Raw genomic sequence first — 20151 nt, 5'->3', positions numbered from 1 at the left:
AAGCACAGAGCAGCAACAAAGAAAAGTGCCTTGCAAGGTCATTGCAAAAGATTGGAAGAGCAAGGTGGATAGAGCTGTGATTTGGCTTTATTTACCTACTGCTCTGAGTTAATATTTCATAAATGTTATGGCTGCATCACTTAGCATTTTGCATTCTGTGGCATGGTTTGCTGATGCAATTAATTGTGTTGAAGTCGATGAAATAAACTGGCAATCACAGAATGGTTTAGGTCAGAAAGATCACTGAGTTCCAACCCTCAGCCGTGAGCTGGTTGCCAGCCTCTGGGTCAGGCTGCCCAGGTTAACCTCAGACAGGTGTTCAAGCCAGTGGCTCCGATTGGCCATATGCAGGACTTGAGGCTGTTTTGAGCTGCAGATGTCAGTGGCAGACAATTTCTAGACCTTTCTCCATAGGATGGCTAAGCATCACTAACAAGTAACACCAATGGAAAGACACAGCTTCAAGCTCAGTTGGGGTAGAGTTAGGTTAGATAGGGGGAAAAAATCTTTTACAGTGAGAGCACACAGAGGGCGGTGCAGCTCACTTCCTTCCCACTGACCACTTCTGGCTGTGTGCTGTTGCTGACCCTCCACCTACAGCCTTTGCAAATGCACCAGTGGTTCAGGATGCTGTGGGCCCCAGGGCAGCTGAACCCATTCCCTCAGACATCAGGAAGCAATAAGGATGGTTACCTCTGAGCTGCCTTGTGAGACTTGCCCAGGAGCGTATTTTAAACGGAAAAGGCATCATCCCCTCTAGAGTGCAATGCTTTCATTATCCAGCTTTATGCATCTTGACACTCAAATGCAGCTAATAGCACAAGAGGAGCAAGCAGGACAGGGATCTTTCAACTCTGGGGTCAGGTTTTCAGCTGGTGTTTGACACTCAAAGCATGTAGGTAGTAATCAGGCTGTGCTATTTCCAGCAGATATAAAGATGTGACCTTAACGATGTCCTTTTGGGACTTTTTGCTGTTCCTCATAGGGACAGGACTTTTTGCCTGGAAGTGCACAAGCAGCAATCAGACTTTTTTTTTTTTTTTTTTTTGCTTATAACTGTGATGAATTCGGGCTGGATATTATTTAGATCTTGGTTACAGACTGCACAAAGCTTCAGAGAAGGGCTGTTTGGAAAAAGGTTTAACAAACGCCCTCCTCCTGGGCGGTGATAGGCAGAGGGTTGGACTGGATGGTCTTGGAGGTCTTCTCCAACCTTGGTGATCCTGTGATTCTATGGAAGGTGCTCAGCTGTTGCAATGAGCTGCCCAGGGAGGCGCTGGCGTTGCCATCCCTGGAGGTGTCCAAGAGATGTGTGGATGTGACACTAAGCGACATGGCTTCATGATGGACTCAGTGATGGCACATCGCTGGGTGGAGCTGGTAATCCCAAGCGTCTTTTCCAGCCTAAATGATTCCATAATTCAGGGTTCCGGCATGAGCAAGTCACCCAGCCTGACCAACCACGTCGCAGTGGTTCCAAACATATAAGTCATTTTGCAATTGAGTTGGAACTTTACAAGCAACAGTGCACATCACGGGGTGCAAGGTCTATCCACGAGCACTGAGATGGGCTGGGAGGGCCCTCCTGGGAAAACGGCAGCAAGTAATAAAAGTAATCGCTTTTCCTGCCCTGTAGCTTTGATGAATCACCTTCATGTTGACTCTCGTTAAACCGTACGTAATTAAGAATGGTGTGAATGTTAACTTTGAGTAATGAGGTGATAGCTCTTTGTATTTAAGCTGAAGGAGTTAGCACAGCAATGAATCCAAGTGCACATATATATATATATCTGTTAATCTCATTATCCAGAGAGTGTCTGACTATGACATGTGCTTTCTGAATTAGTTATGCATTTCAAAATAACAGCCAGGCTCCTTTACTCAGTTACAACAATGGATCTGATGAGTTTATGCTCATATCTGTTAGTTTTCCCATGGTAGGGTGTTTTGGAGAGTGCACATATATTTTTAATGAACCGAAATTGCCTTCTATACAAAAAGTTATCTTTTCATCAGATAATGATATTAAAGTGAATCAAATGCAATTTCTTGAATTGAATTCAGCCTCCCTCAGTGTTCTGTAGCTGGCATGCTTTCATTTTATACATGTAGTACAAAATATTATAGAAAATATATACCGTATATTGGAACTAGACGACCTTTAAGTTCACTTCCAACACACATCGTTCAACGTCTCTATATGATCCTTGTATGCCACGCAAGTATTTTAAAAGACAACTCATCCCTGATTTTCACCATACAAACAAGAGTTACCATAGGAATGATATTTCTAAGAGGCTTCTTCATGCCATACGTTCGTTAGGACACAAGCTTCATCTCTTCCTCTGCCACTGACCCTCTCAGAAGCCCTGGGTTTGTCACTTGCAGGATATTCCCCTACTCTAAGTTTAGCCTTGGGTCTAAATGAACTTCCCAGGCAGTGGAAAGTGTTATCTCCAGAGAGAGATTCAGCTGATGCTAAAATGGGAGAAGGGAAATTAATAACTCGCTGGAAGAGCCTCTTTCCCTCTGATTAACATACCAACAAATAAAAGGAATAAGACAAACTACCCAACTGAGCTATAATAGGTGTCAGAGCTGCCATCTCATTTGCTCTTAACTCCAGAAAAAATATAGCTGAATTTCACAGTTATGAGCGAAAACCAGAGTTGGCCATAAAATGTAATCAAGATATACCCTCGCTGTGGATTTGATTTGGTCCTGCAGGTAATTTAAGAAAAGAAGAAGAAGGAAAGGGAAAAGAAGAAGAAAAAGGAATAGAAGAAGAAGGAAAAGGGAAAGGAAAGGGGAAAGGAGTAGGAGAAGGGAAAGAAGAAGGAGAAGGAGAAGGAGAAGGAGAAGGAGAAGGAGAAGGAGAAGGAGAAGGAGAAGGAGAAGGAGAAGGAGAAGGAGAAGGAGAAGGAGAAGGAAAAGGAAAAGGAAAAGGAAAAGGAGAAGGAGAAGGAAAAGGAAAAAAGGGGGGGGAAAGGGGAGGGAGAAAGGGAAAAAAGGAAAAGAAAGAGAAAAGAAAGAAAAAAGAGAAAAAAACACAAGGACAAAAAGAAAGAGAAAGAGAAAAAGAAAACCATGAAAATCTTCAGTATAAACTTGCTCCCAGATGTCCCAGCCAAAATCGAATCTTGTTCTTACAGAATGCGTAAAGTAAAATTTGGCTGCGTGAGCTCTGCCTGATCACTGCATGAAGGGACAAGATGGGATGGGGGGGAAAAGGCCCTTTCCAAAATAGTTCTAAGAAGCAAATGTAACAAGCACTGCAGTGTTCAGCCCTGTTCTACTCCCAGTTCATCTGCCTTCACATCTTAGCATGAGCAGTAGTGGTACCAGATGTCTGTGTTAAAGCAACTGAATCCTGCCCTACAGCGCCTGGAGCTCAGGGAAAGCTGTTCTTTGGGTTAAATGGGGGTTATTTAAGGGCTAACTGGGGATGGGGACTTTGCGGGCAGTAATGGGCGTTCTGGGACACTCAGATTCCTGCAGACTTTTGGAAGTTGTGAGTATCTTTGGGAACGCAGTGCATATTTTAAGCAGTAAAAGGGATTCTTGGTGCCAAACGCAGAGGGAAGCATCTGGGCCCTGAAGCGGGCTGTGAAATCGCACTCAGAGCTGAATTAAATCTGGCACTGAGGTGGTGCAAAACTCACAGCGTTCCGTTCCAAAAATGATGGAAATAAGCACTGAAAAACTATCCCTTATTGACACTCGGATAAACACTTAAATCCATCCCCAGGCGCAAATGCGTATCATGCAGTCCAGGTGGAATAGACCAAATTAGGTTAAAGACTCCAATTCTGTGCATCTCCCCAGCACGTTTAAGGCACTGATCAGCCGAAGCACGGATATGCCCATCGGCACCAACAACAGTTGGCTAGGGCAGCATTTATTACACTCTCTACAGTGTGATTAATGAAGCCAAACTCCATCACCTCATTCAAATCCATTCCAGTCCGCCAGGTAACGCGATGCTGTGTGTGAGGCTTGTTGCACCATTACCACTTTCTTTCATGTTATCATTAAAATTATGAATGAGTGTGCTGAATATTGAAGTTTTCATCCTAACAGAAAAGCCTCCCCATTTTTTTTCAGCCTGCACTGGTGCCAAATGTTTCCCTCTGACAAAATTGAGTGCTATTGGTTTGATATTGTTATTACTGGGCTGGAAATATCAATACGAGCGCCAAAGAAAAACCACTAGTTTATTTTTGAAGCGCTGCATCAAGTAGGCACACTTCTACTTTTGGCGGCCCTGCTTGTGGCATGGGGGTTGGATCCTGATGATCCCTGGGGTCCCTTCCAACCCAAACCATTCCATGATTCTATACTCGATACCACATTTCACTGAGTCTATTTTTCACTTAACCAACATTGTCTCAGATTTAAGACATATATATTACAAAGTAAGAAGCCACCTTCAGAAGAGGAGGAGCACTCATTGTTGACTCTTAACTATGGTCTTCAAAGCAGTTAGGGTGTGTGTAATCAGTGATTTAAATTACAACAGGCTTTCTGTGTCCGTATTTGGAATTAGGTAGAAAGCACTTAAAACTACCAGGGGTGAAATTAAGTCACTGTCTCTAAGTAGAACCAAAGTCCAAGTTCCCCGTGACAACGTAGGGCAGAGCAGCCCTCCCACAGTATGGGTTCACAGTACCTCCCTCGGAAGGAAACACATTATCTATGAGGTCTTCCCCATGACATCATTTTTAGAGATGGGATTGAATATTTCTGAACAGGTCATGCAGCCAGATGGCAATAGAAAGGGATTTGGAGTGAGCTGACCAATGCCAGGTTCCCAAGAAGTGACCGGTGACATACAAAATTGTACTTGGAAAGCGATATTCATCTTCTTCCAATGAGTTTCAGAACCTGTCCATAACCGTTGTTTGTTTTTTTTTTCCTTCTGCTTTTTGCATCAAAATCATAGAATCACAGAGTCATTAAGGTTGGAAAAGACCACTGAGATCCCCAAGTCCAACCCCAACCCACCCCACCATGCCCACTGACCACGTCCTCAGTGCCACATCTCCATGGTTCTGGAACACCTCCAGGGATGGTGACCCCATCACCTCCCTGTGCAGCTGTGCCACTGCATCACCACTCTTTCTGAGTTGTTCAGCTTGTCTTGACTTTCCTTTTGATCTCTGCGTTGAGGCAGCTCTGAAGTGCCTATGATCACTGCAGGAGCAGCTGATGGCCATGGCAAAACCTCCACGTCAAAGACAACCTGTCTCCAAAAGTACCCAGTGATCCTTAGCAGCATGTGTCAGGATCTGTGGTAAATCCATAATTCCAGCAAAAGCAGATGCTACTTATTTAACATCCCTTCTCATTGTAACATTCCTGAAATATGTGAGAAGGCCAGCAAAGAGAAAGGGAGTTCCAACATTAACGCTGACAATAGCAATTGCAGCTTTCATAGATCTCTAATTTCCAATTCCACTCAAACTCCACCATTATGTATTTGATAAGTAATTTCTTTTTTGTGTCTTTTTATAATATTTGTTGAGTTTCTCCTTCAGGGGAGCCAACAGGAGATACTTTGTTCAAGCGTTTTGATCCCTGTGTTGGGTTTTGCATCGACAAAATGCAATCGCAATAAATTGACATGTGCAAAGCTCATAACTTCACAGTGGTCGTAAAGCCAGAAGGGATCCATATGTCGTTTCTCTATGTCTATGCGCCGCACAGACTTCAGGCATGATAGATGCCGTATGAAAGCAGTATTTGCATCTCTTAGTCAGGTCAGTGGAACAAGAAGAAGAAAAATAGCAAACAGCATCAAGCCACTGTTGCATTGTGCACTGCTGTCACAAAGACGTGGTGGGAGGATCACAGGACCTCCAGCCTCAGCCTGGATGCTCTAATCCCTCAAGGCAATCCATTTATTTTTGAGTGCAAGCTCGCTGTTGCTCTGGCATGCAACGTGCAATTAAATCTCACTTACTCAAGTGGGAATTTCGCTTGCCATAAGTTCCTGAACACAACCTGACTTTTTCCCCCTAAGGGTGTCTTGCAGGAAAATAACATTTGTGTTTAACTCATTTATCTTTGTGAACCTCAAAAAAAATAAAATAAAAAAATAAAACACGCCCTTGTCAGAATGAGCCAACAGTGCCTATAAGCTGCATTTCTCATTTTGGCAGGACACATCACACCACAGCTCTTTGGAAAATGGAGAATGCTGTAAAAACACAACGTTTGCCGTAAGGTTACAAATGCCCTGGCTCAAGTAGTGTTTTTCTATTCCTGCTTTGTCCTGAAGGTGTGTTACACTGCTACACTGAGGGAAATAAGATTGTTGGTAGTCTACCAGACCTGAAGAAGGCTTTGTAGAGATGGCAGCTTAAACATAACGTCGGTAAAAGACATGGGATGTCAAGACTTTGCAGGGGGCACATGTATGATGACAAAATGCTGTTCTTTCTTGTTAAGCTGTTGATCAGGGACAGATGTACAGATTCTGGGACTGCTCTTCCAAGACCTCACCTGTCCCAGATCTGCCTACATTACAGTGAAGAAAGGCTGAGAGAACTGGGCTTGTTTAGCTTGGAGAAGGCTCTAGGGAGACCTCATTGTGGCCTTCCAGTACTTGAAGGGAGCGTATAAACAGGAGGGGGAATGGCTGTTTACAAGTGTGGACAGTGATAGGACAAGGGGAATGGTTTTAAACTAAGACAGAGGAAGTTTAGGTTGGATATTAGGAAGAAGTTTCTCACTCAGAGGGTGGTGATGCACAGGAACAGGTTGCCCAAGGAGGCTGTGGATGCCCCATCCCTGGAGGCATTCAAGGCCAGGCTGGATGTGGCTCTGGGCAGCCTGGTCTGCTGGTTGGCGACCCTGCACATAGCAGGGGGTTGAAACTGGATGAGCATTGTGGTCCTTTTTAACCCAGGCCATTCTATGATTCTATGATTCTACAAGGCATTAAATTTCCCACTCCAATAGCATCAGTACTGTTGCTGAAATGACACAAAACCAGCCCAACAACACAACAAAAGGAAAAGTATCTCAGAGAAAAACTGCTTTTATAGCATGAACAAAACAGCACATAGTCTTATTGAAACATAGTCTAGGGAAAAAATAGCATTATTGAACGTAACTGTTAGCATGATAGAAAACAATACAGGGCACTGTAGAGCTTCTTCCCACATCCACTGCTTTCACAGTGTTCTGGGACATGGGTGCTAAGAAAGAGCAGAGCATCAATTTTTGTTTGTAGGTAGAGAGTGAGGGGAATTTGGGAGCAGCAGTGATAAGAAGCATGAAGAATCAATCAGGGAACTGAATGCAATTCAGCTCGCTGTCGCTTCTTGGGTGCTTGTATTTTCACTTGGATGAGCACGGAGCTGCCTTGTTCACATCAGCAGGCAGTGCTGTGAGAATGGCTGTTAAGGTAGAGCTGGTCCAGAAGCTCCCCAGAGAGTTCAGACTTAAATTTACCATGTGCTGACCACATAAGTGCTAAAAGGCATTCCTGGCCCTCAAACAGCCCTTCTTCATTCCTTTCCAATTCCAGCTCGAGGTAATTTTAGGCGCCCAGATGAAGAAGAGGGGTTTGACCCAATTCTCCTTTGTCACTACTTTGCTCCTGAACATCTCACAGTGCCCATCAGGTCCCAGCATCACTCCTTTGGGATTTGTTGCGCTGACTGTCATAGAGTTGCACTTGCTGAAGCCTGGAGACCCATCCTGCTCATCATTAGACATTTAGCTGAACGGCTCCTTGGGTTTCACAGATGTTATTGACCACATTTCCCTTGGCAACAAAGTCAGCTCGTATATTCAGGTGCCCAAATCTTGAAATGAGCCTCACCTTTAAAACCAAGCCGTACCCATCTGGAGCTTGGATTTGGTTTCCCAAAGCAGAAAGACAAATAATGGTTTTGTATCACTCATAGAGGCAAGGGAAAAGTGAGCTGGATGGTTTAGGTATCCTCAGACTGTACCTGAGGCTATACTGAATTGTCCAACATTCAACACAAAATGGGTGAGATTTTGCCCAGTGGGATCAAGAATTCACATTCCTCATCTTCTTAGACTATTTCTTCCTAGAAATATTCTTGTCCATATCCATTCAAACAAATGGTGCGACAGTTATTAATAATTACCTTAAAAAACAAGGTACTTAGTGCCTTCTATATAAAACTCCACATTATTACTTGGTTATTTCTTAGAAGTCTATGAGGTTCTTTTGTTGCTGCCTCCCAGTCGCTACAGTTGGCTCCTAACACGGCAGAGCTGTGTAAGAGGGGATATTGCTGCTGTCTTTGTCTGCCAGAGATGAGCTTCCACGTCAGAGGGAGGACAGCTGGGAAGAGGCTTACCACTGCTTACAGTGCAAAACTGATTAAAGAGAAGAGCTCAACCAAACTGGTCTTTGAAACATCCCAGAACTCTGAGTGCTCTGATAGGCTCAAGCATTTTGCATTGCATTTGCATTTGCATTTGCATTTGCATCCAATGGCTGGCAGTGAAAATTGAACCATTATAGAAAAGATGCCGGAATGTGGTATCCCACATGACATCTCGCTGCTTTTGCTTTAGAATCATGGAATCATTAAGGCTGGAGAAGACCACTAAGGTCATCAAATCCACCAACCCATCCAACCATGCCATTAGCAGTGTACTTCAGTGCTACACCTCCATGGTACTTGAACAGTTCCAGGGACATCACCTCCCTGGGCAGCCTGTGCCAATGCATTACCCCTCTTTCTGAAAAGAAATTGTTCCTCATATCCAAGCTGAACCTCCTCTGGTGCAGCTTGGGGCTCTTGTCCTCTCACTAGATGATCTTACTGGTCTTTCCCAGCCCTAATAATTCAATGACTCTATCTATGTCAGGTGAGAATTATGCCCAACACTTTCTGAAAATGCCAGATTTCCTGCACTGCACACAGTGATCCACACATTGGACTGCCTGCAACCACCCAAGCAAATGGCAGCCAAGATGAGACATTAACTCCCATCGGTATGGAAGATTTGCTGTGAGACCCCTGTGAGACCTCATTTCATCTTTGTGTGCTCCATATCTCAGTGGAGGTAACCGCTTTCTGTTGCCTGAGCTGTCTGGAAATCGTTGCCAACCCTGCATTGCCCAGGATATAGTTTTCTTGAGCTGCTGCACACATGTTACTGCAGTAGATTAAAGCGTAATAACACAAAATATTCAAACTTTGCAGGACATTGAATTCAAAAACAGGAAGTTTGGAACAGAGAAGTTAAACTCACCTGGTTTTGGTGCTGCTGCTTTCTTTGATTTTTACAACAAAAATGAGCAGAATTTTCTTTAGAGATTGGCTTGCCAAAAAAAGTCACGTTATTAAGGATCACGAACGTTCTATTAAGCGTAACTCCAGCATTTTGCAAACCTGCTGGACAGTCCAGGTTGGCTTCAAATTGGATGCAGATTTCTCAGGAAAGTTCATGAACTTTGATAATACCTTTATAACCAGGCCAGCTTCAGAAATACTTCTGGGGAAAATTAAGTGCCTAAAGGCTAAACCGCATCCTCTTTTAGAGCTCCCATGTTAAGGTCATATTGATAGGGCATAAATTACCTTCGTCTGTTATTAGCTGCCTGACCTTTAAGGCTTCAGTGTAAAACTCTGTAGCTTTTGACTTAAAGCAAACTCATAAAAACAGGCCAGGTAGTTAAATGGATAAAATGATACAGCAGCAGCAGCACTCAGGTGTTGTTGTGCTCCTGCAAGTACTGTCTTTTGTAATTCTCAGGCTATCTGTTCTACTCATTCTCCAAAACCTGCTTCATATTTAATGCCAAAACGAGAGACTGTAGTGATGGGCACCCTTGCCCATCTGTTTCTCCTCCAAAGTTCTCAGTACTTCAGGAAACCAATAAAAATAAGAATGATAGGAAACAAACATCTTTCAGAAGGGATTGGTATTTTGGATCTGCTCTAAGACAACAAGACTCTTCCCAACAAGGTGTGTATAACAGTCCACCATGTGCTTGTTGGTGTGTAACAACATACAGCCTTGCCAGCAAGTCTACAGAGTCAATAAAGCTCCTGGAACATACTGCAAACAGCTTGGGGCCAAATCTGTGCTTAATGTGCACCTCCTATATGCTCCTCTTTGAAGTTTTTGCATTTGATATGTCTCTAAAATTGCCTTTGGGTCTGATTCACTGAAATCACTCAAAGCTTTCTCCATTTCCTTCATCCTCTTTTTAAGCTGGAAACACATGCCCCAGAATCACCTTGGGAAACAAAGGTAATAATTTGGCCTTCTCCTCTCCTCTCCTCTCCTCTCCTCTCCTCTCCTCTCCTCTCCTCTCCTCTCCTCTCCTCTCCTCTCCTCTCCTCTCCTCTCCTCTCCTCTCCTCTCCTCTCCTCTCCTCTCCTCTCCTCTCCTCTCCTCTCCTCTCCTCTCCTCTCCTCTCCTCTCCTCTCCTCTCTCCTTCCCTCCCCTCCCTTCCCCACCCCTTTTTGTTAACAGAACAGTAGCGGTCTCTCAGAAGAGATGTAATTGGAAATCTAGGACTTAACCACAAAGCACAGCCTAAGAACCTTCAGTTTCAATGCAGAGAAAGAACTAGGTGCCAGACTAAGAGCAGTGAACATGTGTGGGGAACCAGCCTCCAGGGAAGAATATCCAACCAGGTATATCAAATAGCTTTAGACAGTTCAGCAGGGCCTTGTCTATCTGACTGTTTCTGCTCCATGGGGAACTGGAAATTGTAACTGAACATGACCCTGTGGCAATAGCAGGTTGTGTGCTACCATTCAAAAGCTGGAGAGAAGGGGAGAAGAAGTGCATTTGAGTGGGTGGCTCCAAGTACGTGATTTACCTGCGAGAGTTCAGGATGGAACCTCAGCACGAAGGGCTTCATCCGGAGGTCACTGGAGCCACTGAAAAGACTCTGAGTCACCACTGTTAGAAGCTGGGCAAAAGAGAGTGCCAGAGCACTAAGGACTGCTGGCTCTTACTTCTGACAAGCTCCTGTCTTGCTGCTTCCATTAACATTATTTTCTCCTCTCCTTTCCCCGCTCCTTCCTGCTAGACAATACGTTCACAAGTTAACACAGCGCAACAGACTGCAACCACATTGAGAGCAACTAACAGGAAGGTTTTATATCTAAGCTCCAGGGAAGGAGTAATGAAATAGTAGCATAGAGATCTCCACTGCTGTGAAGCAGAGCAGCTTCAGCTATAAAAAGAACCCCTTTATACACATATATAAACTGAAATACGGTCTGAAAGCCTGTCTACTTGGAGAGAGGCATTAAGCAGCCCATAAGCATCATGCTGATGGGAGAGCAACTGGATTGGAAGTGTCTGGGAGAAAGGTGCTGTAAAACAGGTCCTCAACATGCCTCCCTAAACCACCTCTGTAGTTGGAGCACACACACACCATGGAGCAGAGGTGGTTTATCTTGGCAAGGCTGGTGCCAGATCTGGCTTTCTGCATGCGATCAACCCCAATGGTTTGGAAGATGTCTTAGAATATCGCAGGAAGAAATGCAGTAGATCACCATTACTGCACTCTTTTAAGCAATTTTAAGAAGCCATGGAGGCTGTCTGTATAGGCTACAGTGAGGACATTTACCAAAATACTTACATTGCATTAGAACACTGGGTCCAAAAGTAGGGGTCTGGAAGTGTGAATAGCAGAAAAGGTTTGTCACTTGTCATCAGAGGTTGTAATTGCACAGGAAACCACTGCATGGTGGGCTGTTGAATTCTGCATGCATTTAAATTTCTTCTCCAAAAGAGTGGTGATGCAGTGGCACAGCTGCCCAGGGAGGTGGTGGGGTCACCATCCCTGGAGGTGTTCCAGAGCCATGGAGATGTGGCACTGAGGGACGTGGTCAGCAGGGATGGTGGGGATTGGTTGGGGTTGGACTTGGGGATCCCAGTGGTCTCTTCCAACCTGAACGATTCTGTGATTCTATGATTCTATGACCAGTATCTGTAATTTTGCTACTGCCCTCGAGGAAATCCCAGTAGATTCTGGTAAGAGCATTTCTCACTGAGACAGTTTAGAGTTTGGTCTTTTGTTAAAAACAGAGGTCTACTTGCTTAAGTTTTCCTCTGCAAACCAGCTCTGGTTCTTTCTACATTGTCCACAGGTTGGAGAGCCTCTGAACTACTTTGCTGTTTCTTTCAGAGAAAGTACTTCTAGGCTGTAATCATGTCACCTCTCAATCATCTATCTGAAGAGACTGAAGCTCATTAAACCGCTAATCAAAAGTGCTTTCCCCAGCCCTCAAGTCGCTTTATGTGTTGTTTCTATTGCCTGATTAATTTATCCACATCCTGACACTAAAACACCCCAGGGTGAGTCTGCCCAATGCCTATAGCTATGTTGGTTTTTCATACCAACTGCTTCTCTTCCAATGCATCTGCAAGGTCAATCAGTGCCTGCCCCTTCCCTCAGCAGCCAGTCTGAAACTATCAGAACTACATTCACATGAACTTCTTCAGTCAGTGCTTTTTCAAACACTGTCATCTATTCCTCGAGAACTACCTGAATTCCAAAAGGCAGCAGATTGCATTTGCCTGTAATAAAAAGACCATTAGCACGGGCCGAGCTGACAAGCAGTCAAAATTGCCCTCTCTAAATGTCTTGTCTTCATTATTATTTATAGGTGCTTCATCATCTTGACACCCACAAATTTTATCAGCTGTGATTGCATATTTACGTTTGGATCATCAATGGCGCTGTTGACTAGTGCTGGGCTGGGTGCCAATCCTGTAAAATGTCAGTAGAGTATCTCAAAAAGTAGTTTCATTAGCTTCTATTTTCCTTGCTCTTAATCGCTCGGAAGTGTTTCTATGGAAAAGAATATCTACTCATAAGATCTCATTATTGCCCCAAATATTGTTCAATACTAATTAAAAACATCTCAAAAATGCTTTAGGATATTTATGTACGAAGCTTTCTAATTTCCCTTTATCAAGTGTCCAACAAGACCTACGTTCAATAAAGCCATGATGATAAACCTAATTGCGTTGCTATCCCCCAGATCTTCACTAATCAAATCCCACATCATCTTCTCCATAATTCTTCCCAGGGCTCAAAATCCAATAAGCCAACATGTAGCTAACTGGATTATCTGATACTTAGACCTCTGAAATTAGTTCCTTGCTGAGTTTTCAAAAGCACCGTGACACATCGCATCGGGTCCAGATAAGATGAAATGCTGAAACCTTTCCAATTGTTTGGGCTTAATCCACTTTCAGAAATGCAGTGTAGAGCTATAACAGGGAGGCCGTGGCAGATTCAGCTGCAGCGAAGGCAGTGAGGTTGAATAGAAGGTGCTCCCAGCCACATAGGCACCTTTACGCAGACCTAACTTGGTTTAGCTCCCTGTGTAATTATATTGCCTGCTCATTGTCCTAGGGACCAAAATACTGTAAGAATAAGATCATGACTTCAGTAACTGCATTTGGGATTAATCTTCCATCTATAAAAGTCTCTGCTTAGCTCTGCGTTAATCCCCGCAGCTGCTTGCTTCACACTATAATTGCAAACTCAAGCAAGCACCAATGTGTGAACTTGCAACCACGAAGGAGCTTCAAGAAATATCTGAAGCTGGCTGCCTGAGTTTATGGATGAGTTAGCCTGCTTCTTTCACTTTCACTGCTCTGGGGAGCTCTGCTCACGGCTCGAGCCTTACACTCTGTCTCTCATGAGAGCAGGAACACTTCTCAGACAATTAAACGTATTTGTGACCTTCTTTCTCTTTCACTCTTCCTCCTCTCTGACTTTTAAAAACAAAACAATACAAAACCAAAACAAAGCAAGAAATTATAGGTTGTCGCATACCCGAGTATATATGTCCAAAATATAAGGACTGTGTATCCTGGCAAGGCATTCTCTTGAAGACCCAGATGAAAACAAAGAGCTGCCCAAATCCTACCACAAGGCTTAGGAAAAAAATCAGCAGAAAAATCTGTGAAAGATTTTTTTTTTCCCAATTCCCTAATGCAAATTAAAGACAATGGAGTTCTTAATGTGGCCTCTGGGTAATTAGAGAGCAGAGTGAAAACAAAGAGTAGATAATGTTTAAGAAGCTCTAAGGAAAGGCTGCTCCTGAGAGCACACAGCATACCCATCACTGCATGCAGAGCAAGGATGTGCACCTCAGCTGCATTCTATTCGAGAAACAAACGGCCCACACACATCCAGCAAAAGGAGAAGAGAAACCCTTAAGCCAGCCAAGATGGCATTTCATTGTGAATTCTCAGTCAAGGCACTTCATGGTAGAGAGAAAGTGCTTGAAACTTGATTTCTGGTATCTCTAAAAAGTAGATAAAGAGGCTTAGGCACTGCATGACAAAGATCAGAGGGTTAGGCAAGTGTTGTACCATGTTCTAAAGCTTATTTTGTATAGCCTCTGATCCTGTTGTTATTACCATTCTATCTAGCAGTCATATAAATAAATGCCAAGCTACTTGACTGCATAATTGTATAGAGGATGAAAACACAGAAGCCTTTAGTGCAAGGGACAGACGTTCCTAAATATGTTCCATCACCTTGAGAGCAGTGAAATATTAAGCCAAAGGAGCCCTTTAAATATTGTATCATAGAATCATAGAATCGTAGCATGGTTTGGGTTGAAAGGGATCTTTAGAATCACCTAGTTCCAGCCCCCTGCTATAGGCAGGGACACCTCCCTCTATAAAACATCCCTCCCCATCTTTCCTGTAGGCCCCTTCAGGTACTTGAAGGCTGCTAGAAGGTCTCCTTGGAGCCTTCACTTCTCCAGGCTGAAGACCCCCAGCTCTCCCAGCTGTATCCCTGTAGGAGAGGTTCTCCAACACTCTGGTCATCTTTATGGCCTTCCTCTGGATCCGCTCCAACAGCTCCATGTCTTTCTTGTGTTGGGGGCTCCAGAAGTGGATGCAGTACTGCAGGTGGGAGCTCATGAGAGCAGAGCAGAGGGGCAGAATCACCTCCCTCGACCTGCTGGTCACACTTCTCCTGATGCAACCCAGGATACAGTTGGCCTTCTGGGCTACAAGCTCATGTTGGCAGCTCATATTGAATCTTTCATCAACTGACACTCCCAGGTCCTTCTCCTCAGGGCTGCCCTCAAGACATTCACTGCCATCCTCTATCTTTGCTTGGGATTGCCCTGACCCACATGCAGGACTTTGCACTTGGCCTTGCTGAGCTCCAAGAAGTTGGCATGGATCCACCTCTCAAGGCTGTCCAGGTCCCTCTGGAGAGCATCCTTTCCCTCTAGCGTGTCAGCTGCACCACTCATCTTGATGTCATCAGCAAACTTGCTGAGGATGCACTCAATCCCACTGTCGCCTACAAAGGCGTTAAGTAACCTGGCCCCAGCACTGATCCCAGAGGAATGCCACTCATCACCAGTCTCCATTTGGACACTCAGCCACTGACCACAACTCTCTGAGGGTGACGACCCGCCCAATTCCTTATCTATCCATCAGATCTATTTTTTCTCCAATTTGGAGACAAAGATGTCCTGTGGGACAGTGTCAAATGCTTCGCATGAGCTCAGATAGATGATGTCAGTTGCTCTTCCTTTATCTACTGACACTTTAACTGCATCATAAAGGCCACCAAGTTTGTCAGGTATGACTTGCCCTTGGTGAAGCCACGTTGCATGTAATCTGGCCCTAGCAAAGTTGGTAAAGAATAAGAGTTGCACTTGGTGTGTGAGCAGAACCACAAGAAATATGAAATAGATTCTGAAATGGAAGTAGCTAGAAAATATATGTGTGTAACATACTTTTCATAGAGGAAGGTCTTGAGAAGAAATGATGGATTCACAAGGACAGGGATCAAGACAGCGTGTTATTTCTTTGCTTCAGCCCTTGTGAGTGCACACAGTGTGGATCTTGACCTGGATTTTGACTTCTGGGCAAACTGCTGGCTCTACAACCCTTCTAAACCCAACTTCCCAAAGTTTGGCTTGAAAAATCTGCCTGTCTCAGAACCAGAAAGCCTTGGAGAACAGCGGATATTCCTGCAGTTCAAAAACTAAGATTAAAAGATAGTTAAAATCTTGTACTGAATGTTTGAAACCATTGTAAGTATAGCCAAAATGAGACATCCAGCAGCTTCAGTCATCTATAGCTCTCCAGGTTGAGTAGACAACTACTCTGATTCTTTAATCTTGAGCTTGGAAGGAGACTTCTACAATGGTTATATTGTGACTGCCTATCTTCCAGTGTATGTTTTTCCCCAGCAGCATCTATGATTAGTCACTGTTGCAACAGGATAATACAATTTGAATAGCAGTACAAAGAACCACAACAGTTTGGAATAGGGGAAAAACAGCAGAAGTAACCAGTGACTGTATACTAACAAATAAAGTCTGTATGAAATGGAAGAGAGGAAAAGACTAGGAGAGGTAGTCAGAAGCTCAACTTAATGAATAGTGACACACATCAGCACAAAAAACACTGTCTAACACAAGAGGATAGGGCACCCGTTGTTTTTTTTTCTTCATCTGTTCATTCCCATCAACAGGACACTTTGTGTGCCAAAGTTTATTTCCACTGTGGAAAAAAAAGAAAACCTTCTAACAAGAGATGTGCATCACCACCGTGGACAGAGCTCCGTTCCCATGTCCATTCCAGCCCGAGCCACAGTTAGAGCCTATTTCACTGTGATCACATATCTGTACTAACCCCCAGCATCCTCCCTGCAACACCACTTCCACCCCAAACAGTGCCTGTTTGTTCCGCCAGCAGTGCTTTCACATCATCCTACCTCCAGCAGCAGCTGACGGCTCATTTCTCTCCCTTCTGACAGATAGCTAATATCAGAATAGCCATCAATTAAAAATAGTACATAGCTCATCGATGACAGCATGTGGGGTTGGCAGCAGAGACACTTCATGGCTGTCCTTCGAAGCTGATGGCCATTGTCCACTTCCAGATGGACACCACAATTCAAAACATTGCCCAGGCAGTTCCAATACTGTCATTGTTGGTGCTGTTGCGTCACGCACAGGATAGAAGCACCTCATCTCTCCACTGCTATCCGTGGAGCAACGGTAGGTTCTATTCTGTGTTTCTTTCTTGGCTTCAGTCCTTCCATTCGTTATGTTTGGCTCTGTTCCACGTGCAGCTGAAGAGCCAAATAGCCAAGGGCAGAGGGCTGCTATTTCACCTTTGATAGATGGGAATTGAAGTTGCTCTTGGCAGCTAACTTGAAGCTCCTCTAAAGAAACTGAGGGCTCAGTCACAAAAGGGCCATGCTCTGCAGACACTGATGGCAGGTTTAGGTAGGGTTACTTGAGCTTGGCTTTAAATGGAGTTGGGGAACATATTGTTTTCAGGCTTATTTTGCTGAAGTGTATGTAGAAATGTCATGGTGTGCTTTAATAGATGACAGTAAGAGATGCTACAGGCTCCACAAACAAACGAACAAAAACCCAACAGCAGCAACATGAACAAATCCCCCTCATTCGACATCTTTAATACCAACTCCAGAAAGTGAAGAACCCCACGAAATACAGACAGCGCCATTGCTTTGTGTGGAATCTGAGTACTTGGGAAAACGTGGGAATCATAGAGTCATAGAGCCACCAAGGTTGGAAAAGACCTCCAAGATCATCCAGTCCAACTGTCCACCTACCACAAATATTTCCCACTAACTGTGTCCCTCAGTACAACATCTAAATGTTTCTCCTGCCTTGCCCTTGGTACAGCCAAGCACATGCTGGCTGTAAATAAAGTGTTGACCTGTGTCACATCTTATTTGGGGCTTAGCTGGTGGAAGTGCATGCTGTTCCCCAACATCCAATGGAGCCAAATCCGGGTTCAGTAGCTGAAGTCACTACATTTCTCATTACTGTATCCATGCAAGATGTTATCTCTGAACGCTTTTCAGTCTTCTATTATTTCTATGTCAAGTATGACAGCAGTTGCTAGCTTTATATAATTTAGACACCTGAGAACACCATTACATTCCCTCTTTCTAATGGATCAGTATATAAAACCACCCTTAAATCAGTTAGCCTTGCTTTTCAAGGACAGTCACAGCACACGTCTGTTTTTTTCAGATCTGCAGAGTAAAAAAGGCTCACTTACAGTGCACGCATTGATCTGCCAGCCTTTACCATCATGTTTTCCCTTCACCTTGGTGCTGCTCACAAAACATACTTTGTGTTTAGTCACTGTACGGTGTGACAAATAGCAGAAGAAAGTCTATGTTTGTTTACTCGTTGCTGCAGAAGCTCAGCAGCTATTTCCAGCTTGAAACATCTAACTTGCTTCCATTTTCCATTCTGAAATACCAGAATGGATATAATGGCATTATCTGGCAAGATTTTGTTTCTCAAATCCAGTTATTTCCCCCTTTCAGGTGTTTTTTTTTTCCCTGTCTCCCTCATTCACCTTTGTGCAATAGGACCAGAAAGCGGTTGGTAGGCGCACCCGAGCTGAGGCAGACTGTATGAACATTGATGTGCTATCACAGGGCAGCAGGAGGATTTCACTCCTGAAGTTTGGCTGCCCGCGTGTACCAGTTAAACACCGCACACCCAGGAGGGTGCACAAGTGATTAAGGAGGAGCTGGCCCAGGACAGCATCAATCATTCCTCTCAAGATGTAGATGGAAATTCATTTTACCTCTCTTCATCTGTCTTCAACTATTTGACTGCTGAACAAGATTTGACAGCTGTGCTGACAGCAAAAGGACATTGAGGTAGGATACTGATTGCCATGGCAAGTAACTGTTCCTCTCCATGTGGCACTTGTGAGCTCACATCCAGAATACTGTCTGGTTCAGGGTACAAGTGAGATGCTAAAGAACTGAAGTGAACCCAGTGGGCCCAATGACATTGTTTGGGGTCTGAAAACTGGGGCACGTAGCACATGAGGAAAGCACCAATGATCTTGTATGGCCTGAGGAAGGGCAGGGGGGAACATAATGCCTTTCCTATCTGTCAAATAGAAGTCAACAGCAAAGAGGAGCCATGAAGCAAGAGGTGGTGATTAGAAGCAGCAGAGGGGTTAGTGAAGGCGTGTTGGCCAGAACCAAGTCCAGCTGTGTTCAACCACAATCTGAGCAATGAAAGTTGGGTTTTCTTGTGCTTAGGTGGAATTTCTTACATTTTAGTTCATGCCCATTTCCTCCTGCACTGTCAGTGGGAAACAGTGAAAAAAAAACAGACTCTATTTGCTGTAGACCTTCACACCAGTTGGGAAGATACTGTGTGCTGCTTTACGAATGAACAAATACATTAGAAAAGACAGGCTCCAGTTAAAAGAAGGCAAGTGCTTTTTACTGCTATGAGATACACAGAACGCAGAGTTAGGTAATTTTAAAATACTCATTCCTGGCAGTGAGAACAATTAGTTTGCAATAAAAACAAGCAATAACAGTGTTTCCTAAATTGAACTCCAGCAAATTCCCCGTTTTCATCCACATTCTTAACTCTCCTTCTGACTTTCTGTATTAAAGTTCATGAACTCCAACTGTACACACACTTTTGGTGATGAGCTCTAAGTGCACAGTACTATTTTTTAAAAAGAGAAATGGATGAGAAACATGTGCAAAATAAAAGAGTAATGCACAACAGACATTCAAGAGCCTACGTCTGACATAAATGTCACATTGTGGGGAAACACCTGGAGGTGTACACGGGCTCAAATTTGGGCACAGAATTAGGGTAAGATTAAGCGAACATCTGGATATGGACTCAAGATGACCCAGAAAAACCTGACAACCATAGCTAGGACATGTAAATGTACTCAAATACTCACAAGAAGTGAGTTTGTTCCTTTTGCCAGGGAAGAAGCACATGCCAGGAAGATGACAAACGTCTGAAGGATAAGCAAGCTGAGACATTCTAGGCAAGTGTCTATCTAGAATGTCTGGACCCTGGTTGAAAGCTGCCAGTTTTGTACCCATTTAGGCCCATATCTGCCTCGTAGTTTGCTTAAACACTTCTGTAGCAACACTGAAAAACTACCTGTTCTGGCAGTAAGGCAAAACTACACGCATCCACTGAAGACGTAAAGTCAATGCATCACAATGCCTAGGCATTTAGCAACTTTTATCTTCCTTTCCTGTATAATCTTGTCTGTAATTTGCATTACTTCTTCTGTGGATGATTGTTCTTGTTAAAAGCTGGCTTTGGGAACATAGAGGTTAACGACGGTCCTTCAGAGAGTGCTTCT

Source organism: Gallus gallus, chromosome 2 (assembly GCF_016699485.2).
Source record: "Gallus gallus isolate bGalGal1 chromosome 2, bGalGal1.mat.broiler.GRCg7b, whole genome shotgun sequence".
Classification (NCBI taxonomy): domain Eukaryota; kingdom Metazoa; phylum Chordata; class Aves; order Galliformes; family Phasianidae; genus Gallus; species Gallus gallus.
Note: the sequence above shows the minus strand (reverse complement) of the source record.